The 23,367-nt window shown below is 38.4% G+C and overlaps 1 protein-coding gene and 1 long non-coding RNA gene across 18 annotated transcripts in view; one reads left to right on the top strand and one right to left on the bottom strand.

The window, feature by feature from the left end:
• LOC102479227 (uncharacterized) overlaps positions 1–18,619 on the top strand; it is a 58,610-nt gene extending 39,991 nt beyond the window's left edge. For 2 of the 3 annotated variants that reach the window (XR_333740.1, XR_001369961.1), the window contains one exon: positions 18,504–18,619. This is a non-coding gene — a long non-coding RNA (uncharacterized LOC102479227). Of the gene's footprint in view, positions 1–5,544; positions 5,594–18,503 lie in introns of those variants that run through there. The other variant, XR_001369962.1, reaches the window with a different exon arrangement.
• Positions 1–23,367, bottom strand: part of PPFIA2 (PPFI scaffold protein A2) — a 533,343-nt gene that overhangs the window by 384,696 nt on the left and 125,280 nt on the right. The gene's annotated exons all lie outside the window — the stretch shown is intronic.

The following is a 23,367-nucleotide window of genomic DNA, read 5'->3' on the forward strand; positions in this document are numbered from 1 at the left end:
AGAAATCACCCCCTGGGGAGATGGCCACACCATAATCCCTTCTCCTCCATTCTCCTCTCGGGATCGCCCGGTGTGAGTTTGAGCCACTGGGACCGAGACTCGAACTGCGGTTGAATACATGGGAGTCCAGTGACATAGCCATTATGCTAGCTGCTGGTCCCAGGATCCAGCTTCTCTTAAGTAGCATGTTACCACTGTGCTGTGGAGATGGTCCTAACCTGATTTTGTAACATAATTGAGTCAATGACAAGAGCTACTCCTAAGGATGAGTTTCAGGTCAATTTTTTTTTTTTTGAGAGGTTTTCACTGTAGGGCGCGTGCGCTCGCCAGACAGACAGAGAGAGCCATAGAGACAGAAAGCGAGAAATCACCCCCCAGGGGGGATGGTCACGCCGCAATCCCTTCTCCTCCATTCTCCTCTTGGGATCTTGGGCACACACGCACATGCGCCCGGCGTGAGTTTTAAGCCACCGGGTCCGGGACACGAACCGCGGTCAACCACGTGGGAGTCCAGCGACATAGCCATTACACTAACTGCTGGTTCCCTGAGGTGACTGCGTTTTGAACACTACTCAAATAACTACAAAAAAACTAAAATGAAATACCTCCAACAAAAATTAATTTTCACTATTTCCTCGATCAGACATTATGCCAACAATCTTTTATAGTGCATCACCTGTCATATTATGTCGTACTAACTGGCAATGAATCTGTCCTTCCCTTGCCAAGGGAAGAGATTCCATATGAAATGGTAAATAGGAAGACACAGGTGTAATGAAAGGGACTGGTGGTTTGCAAAGGGGATCTTCATATCCACAAGTATAGAACATCAAAATACGCTCTTCTTAGACAGGGTGACAGCCATATCTGATGCTGAATACACACTCCAGGTGCTTGCTTTACATTACTCACATGACAACACACAAATCCAGAAAAAATATACAGTAGATACATGCTTATTGATTTTTATATACATCATTCCTTAACTATCAACTTCTTAGGCCAATCCTGTAACCTGTATGTTGCTTTAGCAGTTACCCTAGGTCAGTGTTATATGTGTCTAATCCTGAAACAGATTATGACAAAATGCTTTCAAGATTAGCTCCTCCAAATTTTACCATAGACAGCAACCAAAATTTTAGAAAATGAAGCACGTCTTTACCAGTTTCAGTCTTTTTCAGAATTCTGAAAACAAAAGTAATAACTTCTAAGGTTACCAGTTATATAAATGAAAGTATTTTCATATTTTAAATATGATATCAAATGTCAAAAGCAAAGGGTAGGTCATCTTGTAATTAATCATGTTATTAAAAAATGACAAAATAACTAAGTCCATTAAATGTGGATAAGGTGACCCATTTCAACTAGACTGACATATCAGGAAAGTATAGTGGCAACACGCTCTCATATTGCTCATATAAACAAATCAGTTTATGCTCTTAAGTTAGTGCCTAGCTGCTAACATTGTGCATGCACTTACACCCTTTAACTCCCACAGTCGGCCTAAATTTACAGGTTTCAGTAACTAGTATGTTAAGGTTGTCTACAACATGTTCAATTTGCATGAATATGTCCTAAGTACTTAGAGCTGTAAATGAGAAGTTCAGGTTTATTTATATCTTAAAACAAAAAAGTTGAGCCAGAGAAATCATGCTAGACTTCAGATACAGTGCTCAGAACCATTATTAATCTTTTTTTCAATTGCTAGAGGGAATATACACTTGTCCGAGAGAGAGAGAGCGAGGGAGAGAGAGAGCGAGCTCCAATGGGGTAGAGTCATGCAGCAACTCCTTCTCCTCCATCTTGTCAGGATTTTGGTTTCCTTCTCCTCCATCTCTCCACCCTGTTAGCATTCAGGATTCTGGTCATTGGTCATGCACCTGGTTTGTTTTTCAAGCTGTGGAGCCAGCAGGGATTTGAATCCACAAGGTTGACCATGTGGATTCCAGCTCTCTTAACAACTAGGCTATAGAGTCAGCCAAGCACTATAGAAATTTGAGTTCCCTTTGGATACTACTATCCCAAGAAGACAGGAAAACTCTGATAAGGAAGAGCTAAAGGCTATGTGTTGAATCCAAAAGCTGGTGTCGTTCACTTCCAATACAAAGGTGCCATAACATGATCTTCTTTGGTTCCTTTGCCAGACTTAGTGTAAATCTCTCAATTTTTATGTATTTATTTACTTATTTATTTACTTTTTGAAGTTTTTTGCTATAGGGCACATGCACTCACCAAGAGACAGAGAGAGGAAGTGAGACATCGCCCCCCAACCCCCAAGAGAAATGGCCATGCTGCAATCCTCCTCTCCTCTCTTATCCTCTCAAGATTTTGGGCACACATGTACACATAACTGGTGTGAGTTTTCAGTCACCAGGTCTAGGACTCAAACTGCAGTTGACTCTGTGGGAGTGCAGCGACATAGCCATTACACTAACTGCTGGTCCCAATTTTTATTTATTTATTTTTAAGAGAGATTTTTGCTATAGGGCACATGCACTCACCAAGAGACAGAGAGAGGAAGTGAGACATCGCCCCCCAACCCCCAAGAGAAATGGCCATGCTGCAATCCTCCTCTCCTCTCTTATCCTCTCAAGATTTTGGGCACACATGTACACATAACTGGTGTGAGTTTTCAGTCACCAGGTCTAGGACTCAAACTGCAGTTGACTCTGTGGGAGTGCAGTGATGTAAACATTATGCCATCTGCTGTTCCCAAATTACTCAATTTTTCTTTTTTTTTTTTTTTGAGAGGTTTTTTCTTTAGGGGTTCACAAACAGACAGAGAGAGACAGAGAGACAGAAAGCAAGAAATCACCCCCCAGGGGGCAGGGCCACACCACAATCCCTTCTCCTCCATTCTCCTCTCGGGATCTTGGACACGCACGCACATGCGCCCAGTGTGAGTTTTAAGCCACTGGGTCCAGGACACGAACCACAATCGAATACATGGGAGTCCAGCGACATAGCCATTACACTAACTGCTGGTCCCCAAATCGCTTAATTTTTAAAAAGTGCTCATGAAGATGACCAAAAGAATTTTGGGAATTTGACCAAAGATGACTCATGTGGTTGTGACATCAAAAAGAAAGCCATATTATGCTTTGTGGCAGGATAAGGTAGAGTACAGGTCAGTCACAGCTCATGCTGAGACATAAAGCCTGACAGCAGACATGTACTATAGCATTCAGGGGAGATATGAGTGAAAATGTATGTGGGGAGAGACTTCAACATCTCGATTGTACTCTGGGTCCTCTCAGACTTCTCCACTCCCAATCCTGGAAAATTATTTTCCTTTCTTCCTCCCCCCCTTTTATATCTTTTCGTTCTCTGCCTCTTCTCTTAGAAATTATGAATATCCAAGAAATCTGTTGATTCCTAGTGTTTTGGAAGTTCAGTGGTCTCCATTAGACAGTGTGTGCATATGCATGCACGTGCTCACACACACTCACACACACACACACACACACACACACACACACACGAGAGCTTCAAAAAGTTCATAGAAAATGTGTATTCTATACGAACTATGCATGAATTTAAAAAATGCACTGAAATAAAGTTACACTTCAATTTCATAATATCTGTGAACTTTTTAAAATATCCTTGTATAATAAAATAAAATATATGTACATTTATAATATAGAGTATATAAAGAATCACCTGACTTGAACTTGTATGGCAAGGATTAAATTCTGGCTCTGCTACTTTGTATACTGTCTATTGTTATCCCTGGGTAGGATACTTATTCATTTTAAAGCCATGGTTTCTAAGGCTAACTAGTGATAGTAATATGGCCTGAGACAGCTCTTGAAATGATTATATTTGAACATTTCCTTTGGGGACAATTAGCATAATAGTAAATATAATATTTGCTGATTTTGTGTATATGTTATTTCCACTATTCATCACTATTTTTCTAATCATTATTACCATTTTCTGTTTTTTTCCCCCTACCTTCTATGTTCATTGCCCATAATTACTGTATGTGATATGCCTTGGCTATCTGTGATAGAGAGAAAAGTAATGCATATGTCACCAAAGAAGGAGGAACAGTAGCAATCATGATCAGATTTCCTTAAAAATATACAATCTCAGGGTCTCACTAAGTTGACAAAAATGTTATTTCCAGAGAATACATAAAGCTAGTATTTGTTATTCCTTTTCTGAGTTGGATTTATTTATAGGTACTCAGGATGTTAACTCACCCTGTTATCATTTACAAGTTTGTGAAATTACTTTACATATCCTCCCAAATTATGAGAACACTGAATGTAAGTAGAGGACTCCGATTTTAAATAAGGAGTGGGGGGGTGCATTAAAACTATCTGAAAGACTTCCTCATGAGTTGAAAAATAAGTTGTTTTCAAGCTCTTACTATTGCACATCAAAGGGATATGCCTTACTAATGTAGCCTATTTTGATTTATAAAATTTAAGGCCATGTACAAGGTCTGGATCACCACTCAAAATATAATTCTAGGGGTTTGAGGGTGCTGCAGCAGTAAAACCTGACACTCTGTGAGATTCACCCACATGAGAGGGTTCTCTGGTACAAGAGACACATGAGCGTTTATGATCTTGGACTCGCTGAAACTGGAGGTGGATTGTGGCATCAAGCCTCTGTTGGGGGTGCTATGTCTCTGTATCTTTAAAGAAAGAAAAAAGAGAAAAGAAGAAAGAAAAAAAGAAAGAAGGAAGAAAGGAAGGAAGGAAAGAAGGAAGGAAAGAAAGAAAAGAAAAAAGAAAAGAGAAAAAAAGAAAGAGAAAAAGAAAAAGAGAAAGAAAAGGGAAGGAAAGGAAAAGAAAGGAAAAGGAAAGAAAAGAAAAGGAAGGAAAAGAGAAAAAAAGAAAAGAGAAGAAAGCAAGGAAGGAAGAAAAGAAGGAGAGAAGGAGAGAGGGAGAAAGAAGGAAAGCAAGAAGCAAGCTAGCAATTCAGCCTACCAGCCAGCAAGCTTACAAAGGAAAACATAGTTCTGTAAAATATTTAATCTGATTATTATTACATTTTTATTAAATTTAAACATTGCACAATCTTGAAAACTATGGTATGAAACCAAATAAAGACAATGTTGGGCTATCAGTAGAATTTCTCTCTTGAACTGTTCGAATCACCCTGCAGTATGTCTACTAGAATGGGAAAAGTACTATGAACAATAATGGGATTAATAAAACTGGAATTGTGTGCTGAACATTATGTTCTTGGCAGAAATTAAGATGATGTTATCATAAAAGACACCTGCTTCCAGAAATTCAATTAGAGGACTCTACCACATTATTTCCCTGGGAACAAAAGTTAACATACATTTTAGATGTTGTGCATTATTTTAGAGATTGTTGGGATGGAAGAATAGAGTGGGAAGGGATTTTTGAAGTCCTCAGTATGCCATATCATTCTTTGTCCTCTAAACAATTTTCCCATTTTGATAGAAAACTTAATTTTTATGCTGTATTTCCTTGAGTCATAGGGAAGTATGCAAATTATAAATCCACTTCTTTTACCTTTCAAAAATATTTTAATCCATAAGAAATTCTTTTTTTGTCTTAGGTCTTATTTGATATACCCCAAATCAGAAAATGACATTACCAATGATTAGGCAAGTATCATCAAAATCCATGACTGCTTTTTAAAGTGACAGTCATTTTGAACTTGGAAAGATGTCACTGTCCTAGGACAGTAGTGCCAGTCCATTCTAAATATTTTTTGTTTTGTTTTGCTTTGTTTTTCAATTCCCCAAGATATCATTAACAGAAGGATGTAGTCTGATTTCAGTATAGCTGTCAACACCACAACCTAGAGGAGAAGGTAAGGCTTAATTTGTGTTAATTTTTCTAGTTTGGGAAAAAATTAATTACTGATTAGTTGAAATGGAAACATTTAGAAATTCTGACAGTAATGCTAAGTTTTGCTTCAAAGATACTTAACGACATCCACAAAGTGAAAGCTCCCGAGTTCCTTGGAGTTTCAATTATTTTCATAGGTTGCCCTCTTGTGGCAATATCAATGCTACTAATGACAAAATGAAAAGATTTCAGTTTATCTTTTATTCCTTAATCGAGTAGATACTTCCAGAGTTTATTAACAAGTGTAATCTTGAAATTCACTTTATAATACATCAAGATAAAAGTTCCATGTATATTCTTCAGTGTGAATTATAAGCAAAATCTTGATTTCTGAAAATTCATTATTGGCAACAGTAAATTATTCAATGAATACAATGGATAGTGTACTGTTTGCTGCAGTCATGTATTAGTTTTAAATCATGGACTTTCTTGATTCATAAAGTTAATGTAATGTTTTTATTTTATAAAATGAAGTTCCAGTGTATATTTACTATAATTGTCAGTGAGAAGATACTGTTTAGGATAAAATACTAATAGCTAACCAATTTCTTTCTGGTTACCTATCATACATAATCAGCTAATTACCTCTTTTCTCAAAGACAGTTTAAGAGGAACCAGCAAATGGCATAATGATCATATTGGTAGACTCCCACATAGTCAACTGTGGTTCAAGCCCCAGAACTGGAAGCTTGAAACTCATGCTGGGCATATGTGTGTGTGTGTGTACATGCCCAAAATACTGAAAGGAGAATGCGAGAGTGGGAGAGAAGGGATTACAGCATGGCCATCTTACCAGGGGATGATTTCTTGCTTTCTGTCTCTCTGTCTCTCTCTCTGGTGAATGCATTTGCCCTATAGCAAAAATCTCTTTCAGGCCGGGGTGGGAGGGGGGGAGGTAGTTTAAGAAAAAATATTAGGGGACCAGGAGATGGTATAATGGTATAATGGTTACGTCACCAGACTCCCACATAGTTGATCATAGTTTGAATCCAGACTCAGGGGCTTAAAACTGACACAGGGTGTGTGTGTGAGTGACTGTCTGTATGTGTCTGCCCAAAATGCTAAGAGGAGAATGGAAGAGAAGGGATTGCAGCATGGCCATCTCCCCCCCCCCCCCCGGAGGGGGTGTGTCTTTTTGTTTAAAAAACCCCGGAGATGGTTTGTCACTTTCTGTCTCTGTCTCTGTCTCTGTCTCTCCAGTGAGCACATATGCTCTATAACAAAAATCTCTCTGCAAAGAAAGAAAGAAAGATCAAGAGAGAGAGAAAAAGAGAGAAGGAGAGAGAGAGAAAGAGAGAAAGAAAATCAATACAACCAGGCACTTATGGTATTAAAGATTAATTGATTCCTAACTGCCTATTTATGCTTTATAGGTCTCAGTTTCCTTATTTAGAAAAGAGAAGGCTGAGCCAAGCAATTTTGATTCACATATATTTTCAATGTATTCCAATTCTGATTAGCAAGAACTAACTGGCAATTAGCAGGCCTTTTCTTCCTCGTTTTTATTAACTTTCTACACCTAACTTTTAGAATACAAGTCAAAATATGTATTAAGTCCTTTCTTTTGAAACCACTGCCTCCTGTTAACATTTGTAGGCTTCAGAACCTGTTCATTTTAGAGCAAAAGGTTCCAATGGCACGAGATGTTAACAGCCTTCTGTTGTTCTCACTGCTCAAATAGCAAGGAGTGACTCAGAGCCAAAACAATGGAGGAAAAAGACCACAGGTAGAGACAGGCTGAGCAGGCTCCCCTGGGTAAACTAAATTAGTTGACCTTTCTACCTCTTCCAGAAGGGATATATGCCAAGGAAAAAAAAAAGTAAAACAATATTTTTTTGTAACATAGATCTGCAGTTTTGTATATAAATATGTATGTATATATAAGATACATAGTATATTAACTATAATTATGTTTGTATATACATATGTATATATTATCAATAACTTCATGTACTTAGTCATATTTATGTGTATATACACAAATAAAAACCACAATGAGGTTAACTCTTCACCCCAGTTAGAATGGTTGTTATAAAAAAACAAAAGATAAGTGTCAACGAATTTGGGGAGAAAGAGGAAAGCTCTTGCACTCTTGATAGAAATGTAATTTAGTGGGACCAGCAGTTGGCAAAATGGCTCTGTTGCTGGACTCCCATATAGTCAGCCATGGTTCGAGTCCTGGACCTGGTGGCTTAAACTCATGCCGGGTGTATGTGCATGCATGCCCAAGAGCCCGAGAGGAGAATGGAGGAGAAGGGATTGCAGCATGGTCATCCCCCCTGGGGGGTGACTTCTCACTTTCTATCTCTCTGTCTCTCTCTGTCTTTCTGGCGAGTGCATGCACCCTATAGCAAAAACCTCTCAAAAAAAAAAAAAAAAAAGAAAGAAAAAGAAAAGAAAAGAAAAGAAAAGAAAAGAAAAGAAATGTAATTTAGTGTAGCCATTATGGAAAAGTGTGGTACGTTCTCCAAAAATTAAAGCTAGGACTAGTTTATGATCTAGTTATCCCACTACTGGGTATATATCTAAAGGAAAGGAAATCAGTATGTGAAGGGGAAATCTGACCCTTTTGTTTACTGTGATACTGTTTTTTAATTGCCATAAAGCAAGTGAGCTTGCCAGTGAGAGATACATGGGGAGGGCGATAGAAAATACCCTCCCACACGCACCATGGGGCATGGTCACACCACCTTCTCCATTTTATCTCCATTTCTTCCACTTCTCCTTCCTGTTGGGATTTTGGGGACACATACACACACACTTGGCAAGTTTTTTCATAGTCATTCAGCATTTGAAGCAAATTGGAAAAGTGAAAAAGTTTGCTAAGTAGGTGTCTCATGACCTAATCCAAAATTAAAAAAAAAAAAGTCATTTTGAAGTCTTTTCTTTTTTTTACAAATGTGTTAAATGAAATTTTTTAAAAAATTTTTTAATTAATTTATTTTATTTATTTTAATTTGACCAGAGAGGTACAGAATGAGAGAGATGTGAGCAAGGAAGCCACCAGGTCCAGGACTTGAACCAGGGTTGGCTATGTGGGAGTCCATCACCCTTAGACACCATGCCATCTGCAAGCCCCTTGAAGTGTCTTATTTTATGCAACAACAAACCATTTCTTGATCAGATTGTTATATGCGATGAAAAGTGGATTTTTTAAGAGCAATTTTTTTTGCTATAGGATATGTGTGCTCACCAGAAAGAGACAGAGAGGAAGAGAGAAGTCACCCCCCCACACACTCCCAGGGGGGATGACTGTGCCACAATTCCTTCTCCTTCATTCTCCTCTTAGAATCTTGGTCACACATGCACATGTGCTCAGCCTGTTTTAAGCTGCCAGGTCTGAGTCTCAAACTGTGGTTGACTGTGGGAGTCCGACGACATAACCATTGTGCCATCTGCTGGTCCCAAAAAGTGCATTTCATATGACAACCAGCAACAACTAGCTCAGTGGATGGACTGAGAAGAAGCTCTAAATCACTTCCCAAAGTCAAACTTGCACCATAAAAGGTCAGAGTCACTGGTTGGTGGGGTCTGATCCACTAAAGCTTTCAGAATCCCTGCAAAACCATCACATCTGAGAATTACGCTCAACAAGTCAATGAGAAGCACCGAAACCTGCAACGCCTGCACCCAGCACTGGTCAACTGAAAGCCCAATTCTCCACAATGCCCGACCATGTATTGCTCAATCAGCACTTCAAAAGTCTAACATTTTGGCCTATGAAGTTTGCCTCAACTGCCATATTCACCTGACCTCTTGCCAATGGACTATCACTTATTCAAGCATTTCAACAACTTTCAGAGGGAAAACACTTCCATGACCAGTGGGATTCAGAAGGCACTTTCTAAGAGTTCATCAAACCCTGAAGTATGGATTTTTCTGCTACAGGAATAAACAAATTTATTTCTCATAGGCAAAAATGTGTTGATCGTAATGGTTCCTGTTTTGAATAATAAAGATATTTCAAGCCTTGTTAAAATTATTTATAGGGAAACAGCAGTTAGCGTAATGGCTATGTCACTGGACTCCCACATAGTCGACCGTGGTTCGTGTCCCGGACCCGGTGGCTTAAAACTCACGCCGGGCGCATGTGCGTGCGTGCCCAAGATCCCAAGAGGAGAATGGAGGAGAAGGGATTGCGGCGTGACCATCCCCCCTGGGGGGTGATTTCTCGCTTTCTGTCTCTATGTCTCTTTCTGTCTGTCTGGTGAGCGCACGCGCCCTACAGTGAAAATCTCTAAAAAAAAAAATTATTTATAATCCATGGTCCAAAACTGCAAATACTTTTGCTCCAACCTACTATCTAAGGTGTGGAATTGATTTAAGTGCCTAACAACTGATGAATGGATTAAAAAACGTGGTAATATATACCATAAAAGAATATATTCAATCACAGAAAAGGATGAAACTTTGTCATGTGAAGCAATATGGATGAAAAGGGAGGAAATAGTGCCAAGTGAAATAAGCCAGTCATGGAAAGACAAATACTGTATGTCCTCACTTATCAGAGGAAGCTAAAAGGTTTGATTGAATAGAATTGGAGGGTGAAATGGTACGCAGTAAAAGTTGGGAAGAGAAAGAAGAGGAGAGGATAATAGGGAGACCTTAGGTAACAGATGTAAATGTGCAAACAGATAGGTGGAATGAATTCTAAAGCATTATATAGTAGAGTAACTATAGTCGGCAATAATTCAATGTGTATGTCTAAATTATTAGAAGAGAAAATTCTGAATACTTACAACAGAAAATAATGGCAAATGTTTGAGATGGTAGAAATGATTAGTACCTGAAGGAGTCATTTATACATTGCATACTTGTACTGAAAATTCACATCGTACTTCATATATACATACAACACTTACGTATTAAAACACTGGATTTTTAATACCTCAGAAAAATACTCATTAATAGGAAATGCAGACATGATAAATTGATTTATGTTTTTGAAATTCAAGAACCTTGTACATCAAGAAATTCTCTCCATAAGAAAGGAAAGACATCATAGACTAGTTATCAATTTTTTATTATAATAATTACAAATATCACCCAAAATAATTTTATAAATATTAAGCAATGTGAACTTTTCTAGCCAACCTGATAAAGTTATTCAATTTCTCTTAAATATCATGCTTGCAGCATTTGAAAAACATATAATAAATTCCTCTATATGTGTATGCTTACAAATACATGAGGCATATATGTACATATATGCACGTATAGTTACACATAAAAAAAGTAGATCATCTGCAGAATTATTCAAGTGTATATTCTATCAATATTCTTAAAAATGCAATAGTAGGTAACAAAGAGATCAAGGCAATACCAAAAGCCTAACAGTATGATGGAAGGAAAAATATTATACTGAAAATAAATTTTTTGTGACTTCATTCTTGCTCTTTGCCTTTCCAATTCTCTTACTTTATCATCAGTTGCCTTTAGCTGCTGATCAGAGTTACACAATACATTGAACTTCTCACCTGAGCCAGAGATAAGAAAGAATAGCTGCAAATTACAAACGCAATCTTTTTTAGCCTCTGAGCAAATAAAGAGCAAGCCAAATGTGTGTAAAGGGTCCTGTTTCTACTGGCAAAGGCTACCTCCTGTGCCCTGGAATCTTAGATGGCTGGAGAGGCTCTGAGCCATGTACTCTTCTCTTCCTAGTCACGTAGATTCTGGCCAACAAAATCATTATCTTAGCTGTTGGTACTCTCATGCTCAGTGGCACTGGAGCCCAAACTGAAATCTCAACTTATTTTCATCTAGACTAGGAAAAATAATGATTACTTCTAATTTATGAATCACTCTGTTAAATTTACTTGGTTTAACACACTTAAAATTCTTACCCACCCCTTTGGAGTACCTACATTAATTAGAAAAACTGAGTGTTGCAGAAGATAAAGAAAAAAAAAGCTTGATCATATTCATATATTTAGTAAGTAATAAACATGATTTTTGTGGTCAGGTTTTTAAATCTAATTCCAAGAACTGAGACTGTTTTTTTGTTTGTTTTTGTTTAAACCCCCCCTTAGGTTTTTGCCATAGGGTATGTGACCTCAACAGAGATAGAAAAAGGGAAAGTGATTAATCACTTCTCAAGGGGGATGGTCATGCCACAATCCCTTCTCCATTCTCCTCTCAGTATTTTCGGTACATATGCATGTGCCTCCAGTGTGATTTTCAAATCACTAGGTCTGGGACTTGAACCACCTCCAGCCATGTGGGAGTCAAGTGCCTTAACCACCATACTACCTTCTGGCCCTGATTGTTGGTATTTTTATTACAATGTCCTTTCATGGTAAAGGGGGCTATAGGAAATGGAAGCATTTTCCAATTGCATATACATGGGATACATTTGGGATTTCTCTTTCTTATCCTAACAAGAATAATCTCTAGAAAGTCCTAGGAATGATTGTACAGGAAAAGGCTGATTTTTCTCTTAGAAAATATTTAGTGAACCAGATATTGGAAATATGTGCTAAGCATTGGGCTAGGTATGGATATTTATAGTAAATTTCATATCGTCTCCTTTTGGATATAGAGAACTCCAATATGATATGAAATGGCATGGTCTGGGGGTCACCTGGGGACTCAAGCAATTCAATTTCACTGTAATCATAGGTAGGTTTGACAAGACAGCAAAATATGCCCATAGAGGTGACTACTAAATTGCTTCTTGAAAGTTAATGGGGCGGTCCCGTCTCTGCGGCACAGTCAGTAGCATACCGGCCTGCAGGGCTAGAAGCCCATGCCCAGCTGTGGGTCTGGACCCTGAGCCTAGTCTACCTGTAACACACCTGGAAAAGATCCTACAGACTTGAGGAAGGGGATCACGCCGACCAGTTCCTGTTGAGGGTGCTTCTTTCCTATTCTTTCTCTCTTTTGTGTATGGACTGATAAGATCTCTATCATAAATTTTTAAAATAATAATTATCTTTTTAAAAAGAACAAAAGCTAAAGAGGAACTAGCCAGGCAAAGGATATGATAGACATAAGTACAAAGTCTAGATAAGGAGAATTTTAAAAGCAAAGAATAAAAAATCTAAAATAAACTGAGGGTAGGCAGGTGGAGTGGTGGTTAACGTGGATGGATCCCACATAACCTACTCTATAGTTCTGGTCCCAGACCTGGCTGTTTGAAAATCATGCTTGGCATGTGCATGTGTGTCCAAAATCCCAAGAGAAAGGAAGAGAAGTTATTTTGCTGTGGCCATTCCTCTGAGGGGGGTGATTTTTCACTTTCCCTCTCTTTGTCTCTGACTCTCTCCTTTGCACCATATAGCAAAGAAAAAAAAACTTAATAAACAAAGCATTTATATATAATAGATGATTATACAATTAAATATAATGAGAGTAGATGAAAAATATTAGACCAGATAGAACAGTATAAAATTAGCCATAACTCCTTATTAGGATGGTGTCTAAGAAATTTTTGGTTTTGTTCCATGTATACGGGACTATGGTGGGTAATGGAGAGCTTGGCTGTTGTTCTTAGTTTTTTCTTATTGTCTTATTTTGTAATTCTGAATTCTTATTTATTTATTTATTTGGAGATTTTTTTTACTATAGGGCGCATGCACTCTCCAGAAAGCCAGACAGAAAGTGAGAAATCACCCCCCAGGTGGGATGGCCATGCCACAATCCCTTTTCCTCCATTCTCCTCTCAGGATCTTGGGCATGCATGCACATGTGCCTGGCGTGAGTTTAAGCCACCGAGTCTGGGACTCGAACCACGGTCGACTACATGGGACTCCAGCAACATAGCCATTATGCCAACTGCTGGTCCCCTGGCTGCATTTTTATTAAGAGCTCAGAAAAATATGAAGTATTTCCATTCCAAAAATGAAAGTGCCAGGTACCTTAAACTCTGCAGGATGCTTTGGCAATGCTTGGAGGTAAAAATCTATTTAAGGAGATTCTCTTGTATTAAATTGGTGTTCACTTTAGACTCAGTCAATGGCATTGTCATTAAGGTAACTGGATTCCACATTGCCAACTATGCTGTTTAGTCTTGGACCTGGTGGCTTAAAAACATGCCATATGTGTATGCCCCAAATCCCAAGAGAAAACGGGAGAAGGAATTTTAGGGTGGCTATTTCCCCAGTGGGTCTTTCTCACTTTCTCTCTCTCACTCTTGCCCTCACTCTCGCTCTCGCTCTCTTGCTCTCTTTCTCTCTATTTCTGTCTCTATGGTGAATGCATGTGCCCTACAGCAAATTAAAAGCAAACAAAAACCAAAAATCCACAAACTGGTGTTCACTTTGTAGTGGCTTTGAATATAAACAAAAATGTTTAACTTATCCTTTCCAGTAATGCAATTTTGTGGCCTTAGCACACCAAAATAGATCCAAATAAATGCTGGAGATTCTTACACTTGTAAAAATATCTGTTTGTTCTGTAATGTCTAAAGACTCAACCAGGAAAACATGAAATGATCTTTGCAACAGTGGGTTTTGTTCTTATGGATTGTTCTGTGTAATTGGTTGGTTTGAAGGTTTGCATTTTTTGTCATTTCCAATATGAATTCTAGAGCCAAGTTTAAATTGTGGACGAGGCAAGAAGTTTGCTTCATTCCATCTTTGAATGCTTATGCTTCAAGAAACTAATCCCATTTTTTATAAAACAAGGATTTCTATAAGCTTATTTTGTGGAATAAAAAAAATTCAGCTTTTTCATTTCATATTCTTTAGAGCAAAATAATTACTTGTGGCCATTGAGTGAACTGATAAAGTAGCCCAATCCAGTTGTAAGTTTGCAACTTACAAGAGCAAGAGCTGGAAAGTCTGTCTATAACTTACTGCAATTGAGCAGTTTTCATGTCTTGAAATCAGTTCCTTTCCCCATAGGCTTTTGCATTGGCCTCTTGTGGCAAAAAGTGGAATATTTTTCCTTGAAAGAACAATGCTGCAAATCATAATACAATTTTCAGAGTCATTACATACCATAATTAGTTTTGAGAATCACATTAGACAGTGTAATACTTTTTATTTCAATCATTAAGCTTTACTTATCAATTATTTTATTTTTTTAATTTTAGGTTATTGCTATAGGGCACATGTGCTCACCAGAGAGAGAGAGAGAGAAAGAGAGAGAGAGAGAGGGAGGGAGGAGGGGAAAAAACACCCAATCCCTTATCTTCCAGTCTTCTCTCAGGATTTTTGACATGCTTGCCCATGAGTCCAGAATGATTTTCAAGGTGATGGATCTGGGACCTGAACTATGTTCAGCCATGTGGGAATCCCGTGCTTTAATCACCATGTCACTTGCTAGGCTCTAAAAAAAAATTTTAAGATAGGCTCTCACTGTTTTGACCTTCTTGTCTTAGCCTCTCAGTGTCTAGCTCTTCTCTGGAGAGTCTCACTATGTTGCCAGTCCAACCTAAGTGTCATGATCCTTCTGCCTCAGCCTCCCTGAGTTGCTGAGTTCATAAGTTCATGCCACCATGTCTGGCCTCTAGGTTGGACCCACAGTCAAACACTGGTCTCCCATGTGGGCCCAGCCTATGGAACACAGCATCGTAGCAGTGGTCACCACTGAAGCTGGGCCTGTGAGCACAATTCTAAAAACCACAGAGAAGAGAGTCTATGAGATTTACCCATATTTTTGTCTCTTACTTATTTGTTCTTCCTTTCTGATGTTCTAAAAGTTTTTCTTATATCATTTTTAGATATTAATCTCAATATCATGGGTAAAATGTCCTTTAAAATTTTCTGTACATGTTGTCTTTACCAAGTAATATATAATAGCTTTAACCTCCAACACATATTGTCACTTACAGGTAATACGAGATGTGATTTTAAAACATTTTGTGTGTATCCTGAAAATGGTCTACAACATCGAGACTTTATTACATATTTCTGATGACAGACAATGGTAGCAACTATGAAAATATTTGAAATTTATTCTAATGGGTTTTGGGTGGAAAACATCTCTACTGCTTGTCTTCCATATGTGAGCTAAGATGAATACACCTTAGGGTGAGATCTCTTGTATCTTACTGACTTTGTTTATAAAAGCCCTGCATTATAGACCATTCACTTACTAAATTCCTTGTTTTGATTTCTGCCTAAGTCACAAACCTACTCAGATTCAAGAGGAGGGAAAATCGATTTCATCTCTTTGGGAGAACTATCAAAGTCACGTTTTAAGAAGAACATGTAGACTAGGAGACACTAGTATGGCCATTTTTGGAAAATGCAGTCTACCCTTCACATATACACTTGAAATATTGGAATTTTATAAATAGATACATCTGTATTAGCCTTTATTTATGCAATCCACTTTAGAAAGAGTCTCCATGGCTACCCATATTTCTGTCTAGATCCTTCATGCTTCATTCCCGCTTCTGCCAAAGTGATATTCATTGTTAACTATGAAGACTCTGCAAATACTTTATAAAATTATCTTCTACTTGGTCTGTTGTAGTAACTTTGCACCTCATCTTGCACCTCTTTCTCTCTCTCTAGAAATTAATCTCTCTACTGCCACCAGTTAATAGTCCTTGGATATAAATCTGATTATTTTTCAATTATCACTTTATGATATTAAAAGCAAAAGCAAAAGCAGAGGCAGCTTACAAAATAATGTCCCAAATCCTTAGAATGAGACTTAAAGGACCCCTCAGAATGTTTGGTCTACCTTTCTTTTATTTCCTCAAGCAAGCTCTCCCTCTACACTTTCACTGTAAGATGATTTACTAAGAACATATTCTGTAAGTTCATGCTATTGTTACTCATGTTATTCTCTTTTCATAGTCTGCTCTTCCTTTTTCTAATTGTTACTTCCCTTTATTTGTTTTAAGAGAGAAAGAGCACAGAAAGAGAGAAGGAGGGTAAGAGAGAAAGATATTTTTGACAGGCTCTCATGTCAGAATTCCCCTGCTCTGGCCTCCTAGTCAGTTAGGACTCCAGGTGCGTGGTTCTATGCTCAGCCTGTCCAGATTGGGCCAGGAACTGAACCTGGGCTTTCCACACATCCCCAGCCTCAAGCAGCAGCACCCTTTGACTTCCACTGGTGTGACTGAGCCTACTTCCCTTTATCTCCCTGGCAAACACTTGAACCCTTCCATACCTAGCTCAAGGTTCAGCCATCTCTATGCTCAGCTCCTATCATGTGGAACCCTTTTACACAAATGGTCTTCTAGAACTGATCACATTGTAACTTTAACATTGGCTTACATGCCTGATTCTTCCCTTAGTCAGTGAAACTGCTAGGACTAGGAATCAATTATTAAGTGATAATATTTGTTTAACAATTTAGGCTGAGTACTTAGATGCCAGGAAGATATTTAGCAAAGGTAAACTCAGACACCCTTGGTTTCAATTACCTCAGAGCTTAAAGAATAGTGAAGAGACAATATACATACTTCTTTTCATCTCACATAGGTATCCTGTGCCACAGCTTACTCTCCCACAAAGTGGCACAGGCAGAGCCAGCCATGGTGGCACAGAGCCCCAATCTGCAACACTGGAGCACATGGCAGGCTGCTGTTTGTCCCCAGGTGGACCTGAAAAGCAGGCTAGGTGCATGCATGCGTGCCATAATCATCACTAACTGGAAGGCAGGGTGTGGAGCTGGAGTATTACATCATGAGACCCTGTCAAGGGTGACTACTTTTCTCTTACTCTGCCATGAAAAGAAATTTAAGTAAGCTTAAAAAAATAAAGAGACACAGTTCCAAATGATCTAGTTCTTGTGACAAAGAAAAGGGACATAAATATCTTTTTTTCTTTGAGAGATTTTTGCTATAGGTGTGTGCGCTCACCAGAGAGAAATAAAGGGAGAAATACCCCCCTGGCAGGGTGGTGGGGGGTAGCCCTGCCACACTCCCTTCTCCTCCATTCTCCTCTCAGGATTTTGGGTATGCGTACATATGCACCCAGCATGAGTTTTAAGACACCAGGTCAAGGACTCAAACCACAGTTGATTATGTGGGAGTTCATCAACATAACCATTATGCTATCTTTAGTCCCTATGAATATCTTTAAAAGATATAAATGTGGCCTTTAAAAGAGATATAGAGAAATATGATTAGCTCCATGTCCAGAGACCTTCCAGAACACTCTAGACATGTATGTGCCCATGATTCAGCACTGGCTGAGGACTAGGGGTAGATCACCATTAAGAACCTGTGAAGAGTCTCTCTCTATCTCTCCCCCCAATCTCCATTTCTCTTATTCATGGAAGAGAAAAAGAAGTTTAAAAATAACCATAAAAATGTAAAAAAAAATTAATTTCTATGAGTTTACTTCTATCTTTGGTTACTCACAAAAGTGGTAAAGTTGTATCCTCCAATTTCTCTGCTATGGTTTGACTATCCCCAACAAAACTCTCCAAGAGGGATGGCCATATCACAATTCTTTCTCCTCATTCTTTTCCTGGGATTTTAGGCATGCACACACATGCCTGGAGTGATTTTCAAGCCAATGAGTCTAGGGTTTAAACCATTGTCAGCCATGTGAAAGTCCAGTGCCTTAACCACCACACCACCTGCTGGCCCCAAGAGGTGAGTTATTTGTTGTGTTATTGTTTGTTTTGTTTTTAAAGAGAGATTTTTGCTATAGGACATAGGCGCTTTACCAGAGAGATAGAGAGACAGAAGGAAAGAAATCACCCTCCAGGGGGGATGGCCATGCTGCAATCCTTTCTCCTCCATTCTCTCCTCAGGATCTTGCGGATGCATGCACATACACCCAACACGAGATTTAAGCTTCCAGTTCCAGAATTTGAACTGTGGTCAACTTTGCGGGAGGCCAGTGACATAGCCATTACACCATCTGCTGGTCCTGAGATGAGGTTTATAAGAGGTGAGTAGGTCACTTTTAAGAGTGATTAGGCATTAAGGTTAATTATTAGTCTTATTATTGTGGGAGTGGGTTAGTTATTTCAAGACCCAGATTGTTATGAAAATGTCCCTTTCCTGCTCCTCATGAGGCCATTTCTGCCTTCTACCCTTTTGTCATGGAATGAGGTCCCTGCCACATGCTTGTAATTTTCAGTTTCCATGATCATGAGTCAAATACGTTTTTACTATTTATAAATTACTCAGTCTATGGTACTGATTTAAAGTAGCAGAAAGCGGAGAAAGATATCCACTATTGTCAAAATATTTTTCCTACTTTTTGCTTCAAATGTTTCCTTTTTTGAAGTTTATATCATCAATATTTATAAAAAATTATTCTTCTTTTTGTCAACTAGTATTTCTAACTCTTCCTCCCTAGTCACTTAACCTTATTTATTACTAACTTTAACTCCTTGATAATTTTTTTTTAATTAAAACCCTATTTTTTTTTTGAGAGGATTTTGCTATAGGGCACATGCGCTCTCCAGACAGACAGAGAGACAGAGAGACAGAAAGCGAGAAATCTCCCTCCAGGGAGGATGGCCACGCCGCAATCCCTTCTCCTCCGTTCTCCTCTCAGGATCTGGGGCACGCACACACACGTGCCCAGCGTGAATTTTAAGTCACCGGGTCCAGGACACAAACCGCGGTTGACTACATGGGAGTCCAGTGACATAGCCATTACACTAACTGCTGGTCCCTCAAACCCTATTTTGCACCACTCTCTGACTTGAAAATCTACTCAGGAAATTTAACATCCTGACTTCTCAGTGTTTCAGTCTCCTCACCTCCATTAGTTTATCTTTTTTTTTTTTTTTTTGGAGAGTTTTTTTAGCTATAAGGCACGTGTGCTCGCCAGACAGACAGACAGAGACAGAAAGAAAGGAAGCAAGAAATCACCCCCCAGAAGGGATGACCACGCCACAATCCCTTCTTCATTCTCCTCTCGGGATCTTGGGCATGCACGCGCATGTGCCCGGCATGAGTTCTAAGTCACTGGGTCCGGGATGCGAACCGCGGTCAACTACATGGGAATCCAGCGACATAGCCCTTATGCTAACTGCTGGTCCCTAGTTCATCTTTGATACCCAAGCCATGGTCATACCTTGGCTCTGTCGCATCCAGTAACAACCTCTCAAACTTAGGTTGAGGTATCCAACACTTTGGCTACCACTTTCTATACTTCCAACTTGCTTCTCTAGAATGCCATGGCAGCTAGGCTATGATCAGATACACGTGTTTAAAAGATGCTAAGTACAGAATTTGGTGACTAATTTAGGGAAGTGATGCTGTGTGAAAGGAACCTAATGAGGAGGCTGCTGCAGGTATCCAGTTGGAACATAGCAGCGACAGAGGCCAGGGTTGTGGCAGTAAAAAGAAAGAGAAATGTTTGGATTCAAGATATATTTTGATAATCAGATTGATGGAAGTTGTTAATGGGATAGTAGGTCATGAAAAAGAAGATTCAAATATGATATCCTAGTTTTGAGCTGGAACATCTAGCAGGATGGTAGAGCCATTCACTGAAGTATATAATACAGAAAAAAATATGAGCGTATTGCTGAATTTGTACTTTGAGGTCTTAAAATAGAACCAGAACTCAGGTAAACTTCAGTAGTAGAAATATCAGTTCAGTTGCTCCTCACTTAACCTACCTGTCTAATGATGGATTGGACTTATAAGCAGTTCTCCAGCATGCGGGATCCCTCTTTCCACCTGCAGGAGTCTCAGGAATCCCCTTTCTCGGTCTTTGTCTTGCTCCTACAGTCGGTCAGTAGTCAGTACATGAATTATATACACAAAACTACATATTCCACTTATAAATTTGTACTATATTGTATAGCCATAGTAGTAGTCAGAATAAATAAAAATTATTACTTTAAATTTATATTATTGCATTGTGGGGTATCCTGTCACTTTCCAGTGCTTATCTAATGGATGTTTTCTATGTGAATAGTTACAGCATTGTAGTGTGGTATCACGTGATACCTATTAAAACATACATACCCTATGGCACCACCATACACCTGCCTTTAAGATCTTTGCTGATCGACCAATTCGCTCATTCAGTCAGTAAGTGAGGAGTGAGCACTCCAGCATTTTGGCTACCACCTCCTGTGCTTCCAATTTGCTTGTCTAGAATGCAATGGCAGCTCGGCTGTGATCAGATATGTGTGTTTAAAAGTGCTTAGTACAGAATTTGCTGACTTTTGAGGAAGTGATACTGTGTGAAAGGAACCTAATGAGGAGGCTGCTGCAGAAATCCAGTTGTGACACAGCAGTGACTGGGGCCAGGGTCGTGGCAGTAAAAAGAGAGAGAACATTAAGGAACAAATTATCTTTTTTTTTTTAAGATTTATTTATTTATTTATTTATTTATTTATTCATTCATTCACATTCCTTCATTTTAATTTGACCAGAGAGACACACACAGAGAGAGAGAGAGAAGAAAGTGAGAAAGCAAGCCACCAGGTCCAGGACTTGAATCCTGGTCGGCCACATGGGACTGTCCAGGGCCTTAACCACCATGCCACTTGCTGGTCCCAGGAACAAATTATCTTTAGAGTGAGATAATTTTCACAACTACACTTGGAACCAAGAATTTTGATGATTTTTATGGGTAACAAAAGAAGTAAGATTGGAAGTTGGAGAACTGAGAATGGAACTTGTTTAACGGAGTTCATCCACGTAAGACCCTTGCAGAATAAAAATCATCTTAGACATTTAGAGACTCTATTGAGGAGTTTTTTAGAGCTCCTTGCTCTAATGCAAATAGGAGAAAATGTTTTCAGGTTTTTCTCCTTTTGCCTTACATTTTCCCCCCTCTTCAATGTACTTTGGAACTGTTTCCCCATATTTCTCTTGTGTCCAGTCATTCTTCTCTTCCCTCTTCTGAAGGAAGTACTTGCTATTAAGGGAATGGTCAAATCTTTCAGTGTATAAAATATGAAAGCCAACATCTCGTTTATTCCTCAGGATCTAATTAAGAGACAAAATACAGCCAGAAAAGCAATAACAACTACCATATGAGTAATATAGGAGGATGTTTGACTAGTATCAATTTCGCCTCACTTTTTCTCCATGAACAGTTCTTTCTGGATCAAATTACCAAATACCATCTGCAATAAAAACAACTTCCAGCACATCCCTGACAAAAGAAAATAGAAACTACAATAGAACATCCACTCCCAAGCCTTGAAATATCCCCAACATATCAAAATACCACCCACAGCCTAAAAAAATAAAATACAACCACCCACATTTCCTCCCACCTCCAGCATGACTCACATTCCCTTTACCCACACTCACAAAGATGTCTACTCAGTTGAAAAATGTTGTTTTCCTAAAGTCAGCAATATGTGTTCACAACAGGTTCTACCACCTTCTGAAATGTTTTTTTAGATTTAAATTAAGAAAGCTGAGATATATGTCTTTTACATAAATCTTATAAATGCTCTTTTAAAATTGATAAACAAGAGCATATTTTATGTATCATATGCTACATAAATGTCTGTTAAATAGAATCAAAAAATGATATAATATTTTAACTAAAAGTTTACATTGATACAGTAGTATATAATGGATATAATGATATAATAACGGCTCAGAAATGCTGTACTTTTTTATAGAATTTGTTTTTCTTAGTAGTATAATGAGTAATAGTCTGCTTATGACAAAAACACATCTCAGTAGGAAAAAACCCATTTGATAGTCATTTTGTTTTGGACAAAGTTTGATTGTATTGTCACTTTTGAAAGAGAGAAAAATAATCTCCTTTGACATCCCCTTTGATAATACAAATATAGCAACAGAAATAAGGACAAAATTGTCGATAATCTAAACAACCCTCTTACCCATGGTGGGCCATTGGAGAAAGCATCTTTTGAAAATATAAACCACCTTAATAAAATAAATGTCCATTTGCTTTCATAGGAACCAGATGATGTCTTGATTTTCTATATCAGTTAAAATAAATTATTACCATTTAGAGCTGGTAGTGCTAAGTCTACCCTCACCTATAAGGAGAAACCCTAAATTTTTTGAAATATTTAAGTTTAGGAGAAGCTTAGGCATCATTGGTGACCCTCAAATATAAATATTATATATAAATTTATATGCATGTATAATGTCTACATTTAATGTCTATAATACCTGAAGGACTATCATAAGATTTGGAGTCATTGTTTATTTCAAATTACGTATATTCTTTTTACTTACTAGAATCTTTCTTGAGCTGTTATTATTTACCTATACTATAATTTGGACTAAGATTATCCAGCAAAGAAAGTAGGAGAGACGTGATATAAATCTTTGCAGGAGAATGGGATTCTAACAGTTGGTGATGATGGGCATGACTGAAAACAGGATGAGCAAAAGCTCAGTGCCAGAAAAACAAACAACAACAAGAGCATCGTCTTATCCTACACATCTAATCCAACTTGCCAAATTAATTATCATCTAATCTCCATTCCTAAATATTGAGTTTTGGCTGCCTGCTCTTTTCGTCATAGATCTTTGCTCCATATTTTCTGTATCCCCACGGGCCACAGTCTGAGTGCATCTCCCCCACATGCATGTGTTGAGATCTGGTTGTGATGTGATTGAGAGAGTGACAATGTAATTGGACAATAGTGCTAAAGGTGGGACCTTTGAGAGGAGATTAGAATTAAGGTCATGGGGATGAAGCCA

The sequence above is a fragment of the Tupaia chinensis genome, unplaced genomic scaffold (assembly GCF_000334495.1).
Source record: "Tupaia chinensis unplaced genomic scaffold, TupChi_1.0 Scaffold000085_1, whole genome shotgun sequence".
In the NCBI taxonomy this organism is placed as follows: domain Eukaryota; kingdom Metazoa; phylum Chordata; class Mammalia; order Scandentia; family Tupaiidae; genus Tupaia; species Tupaia belangeri.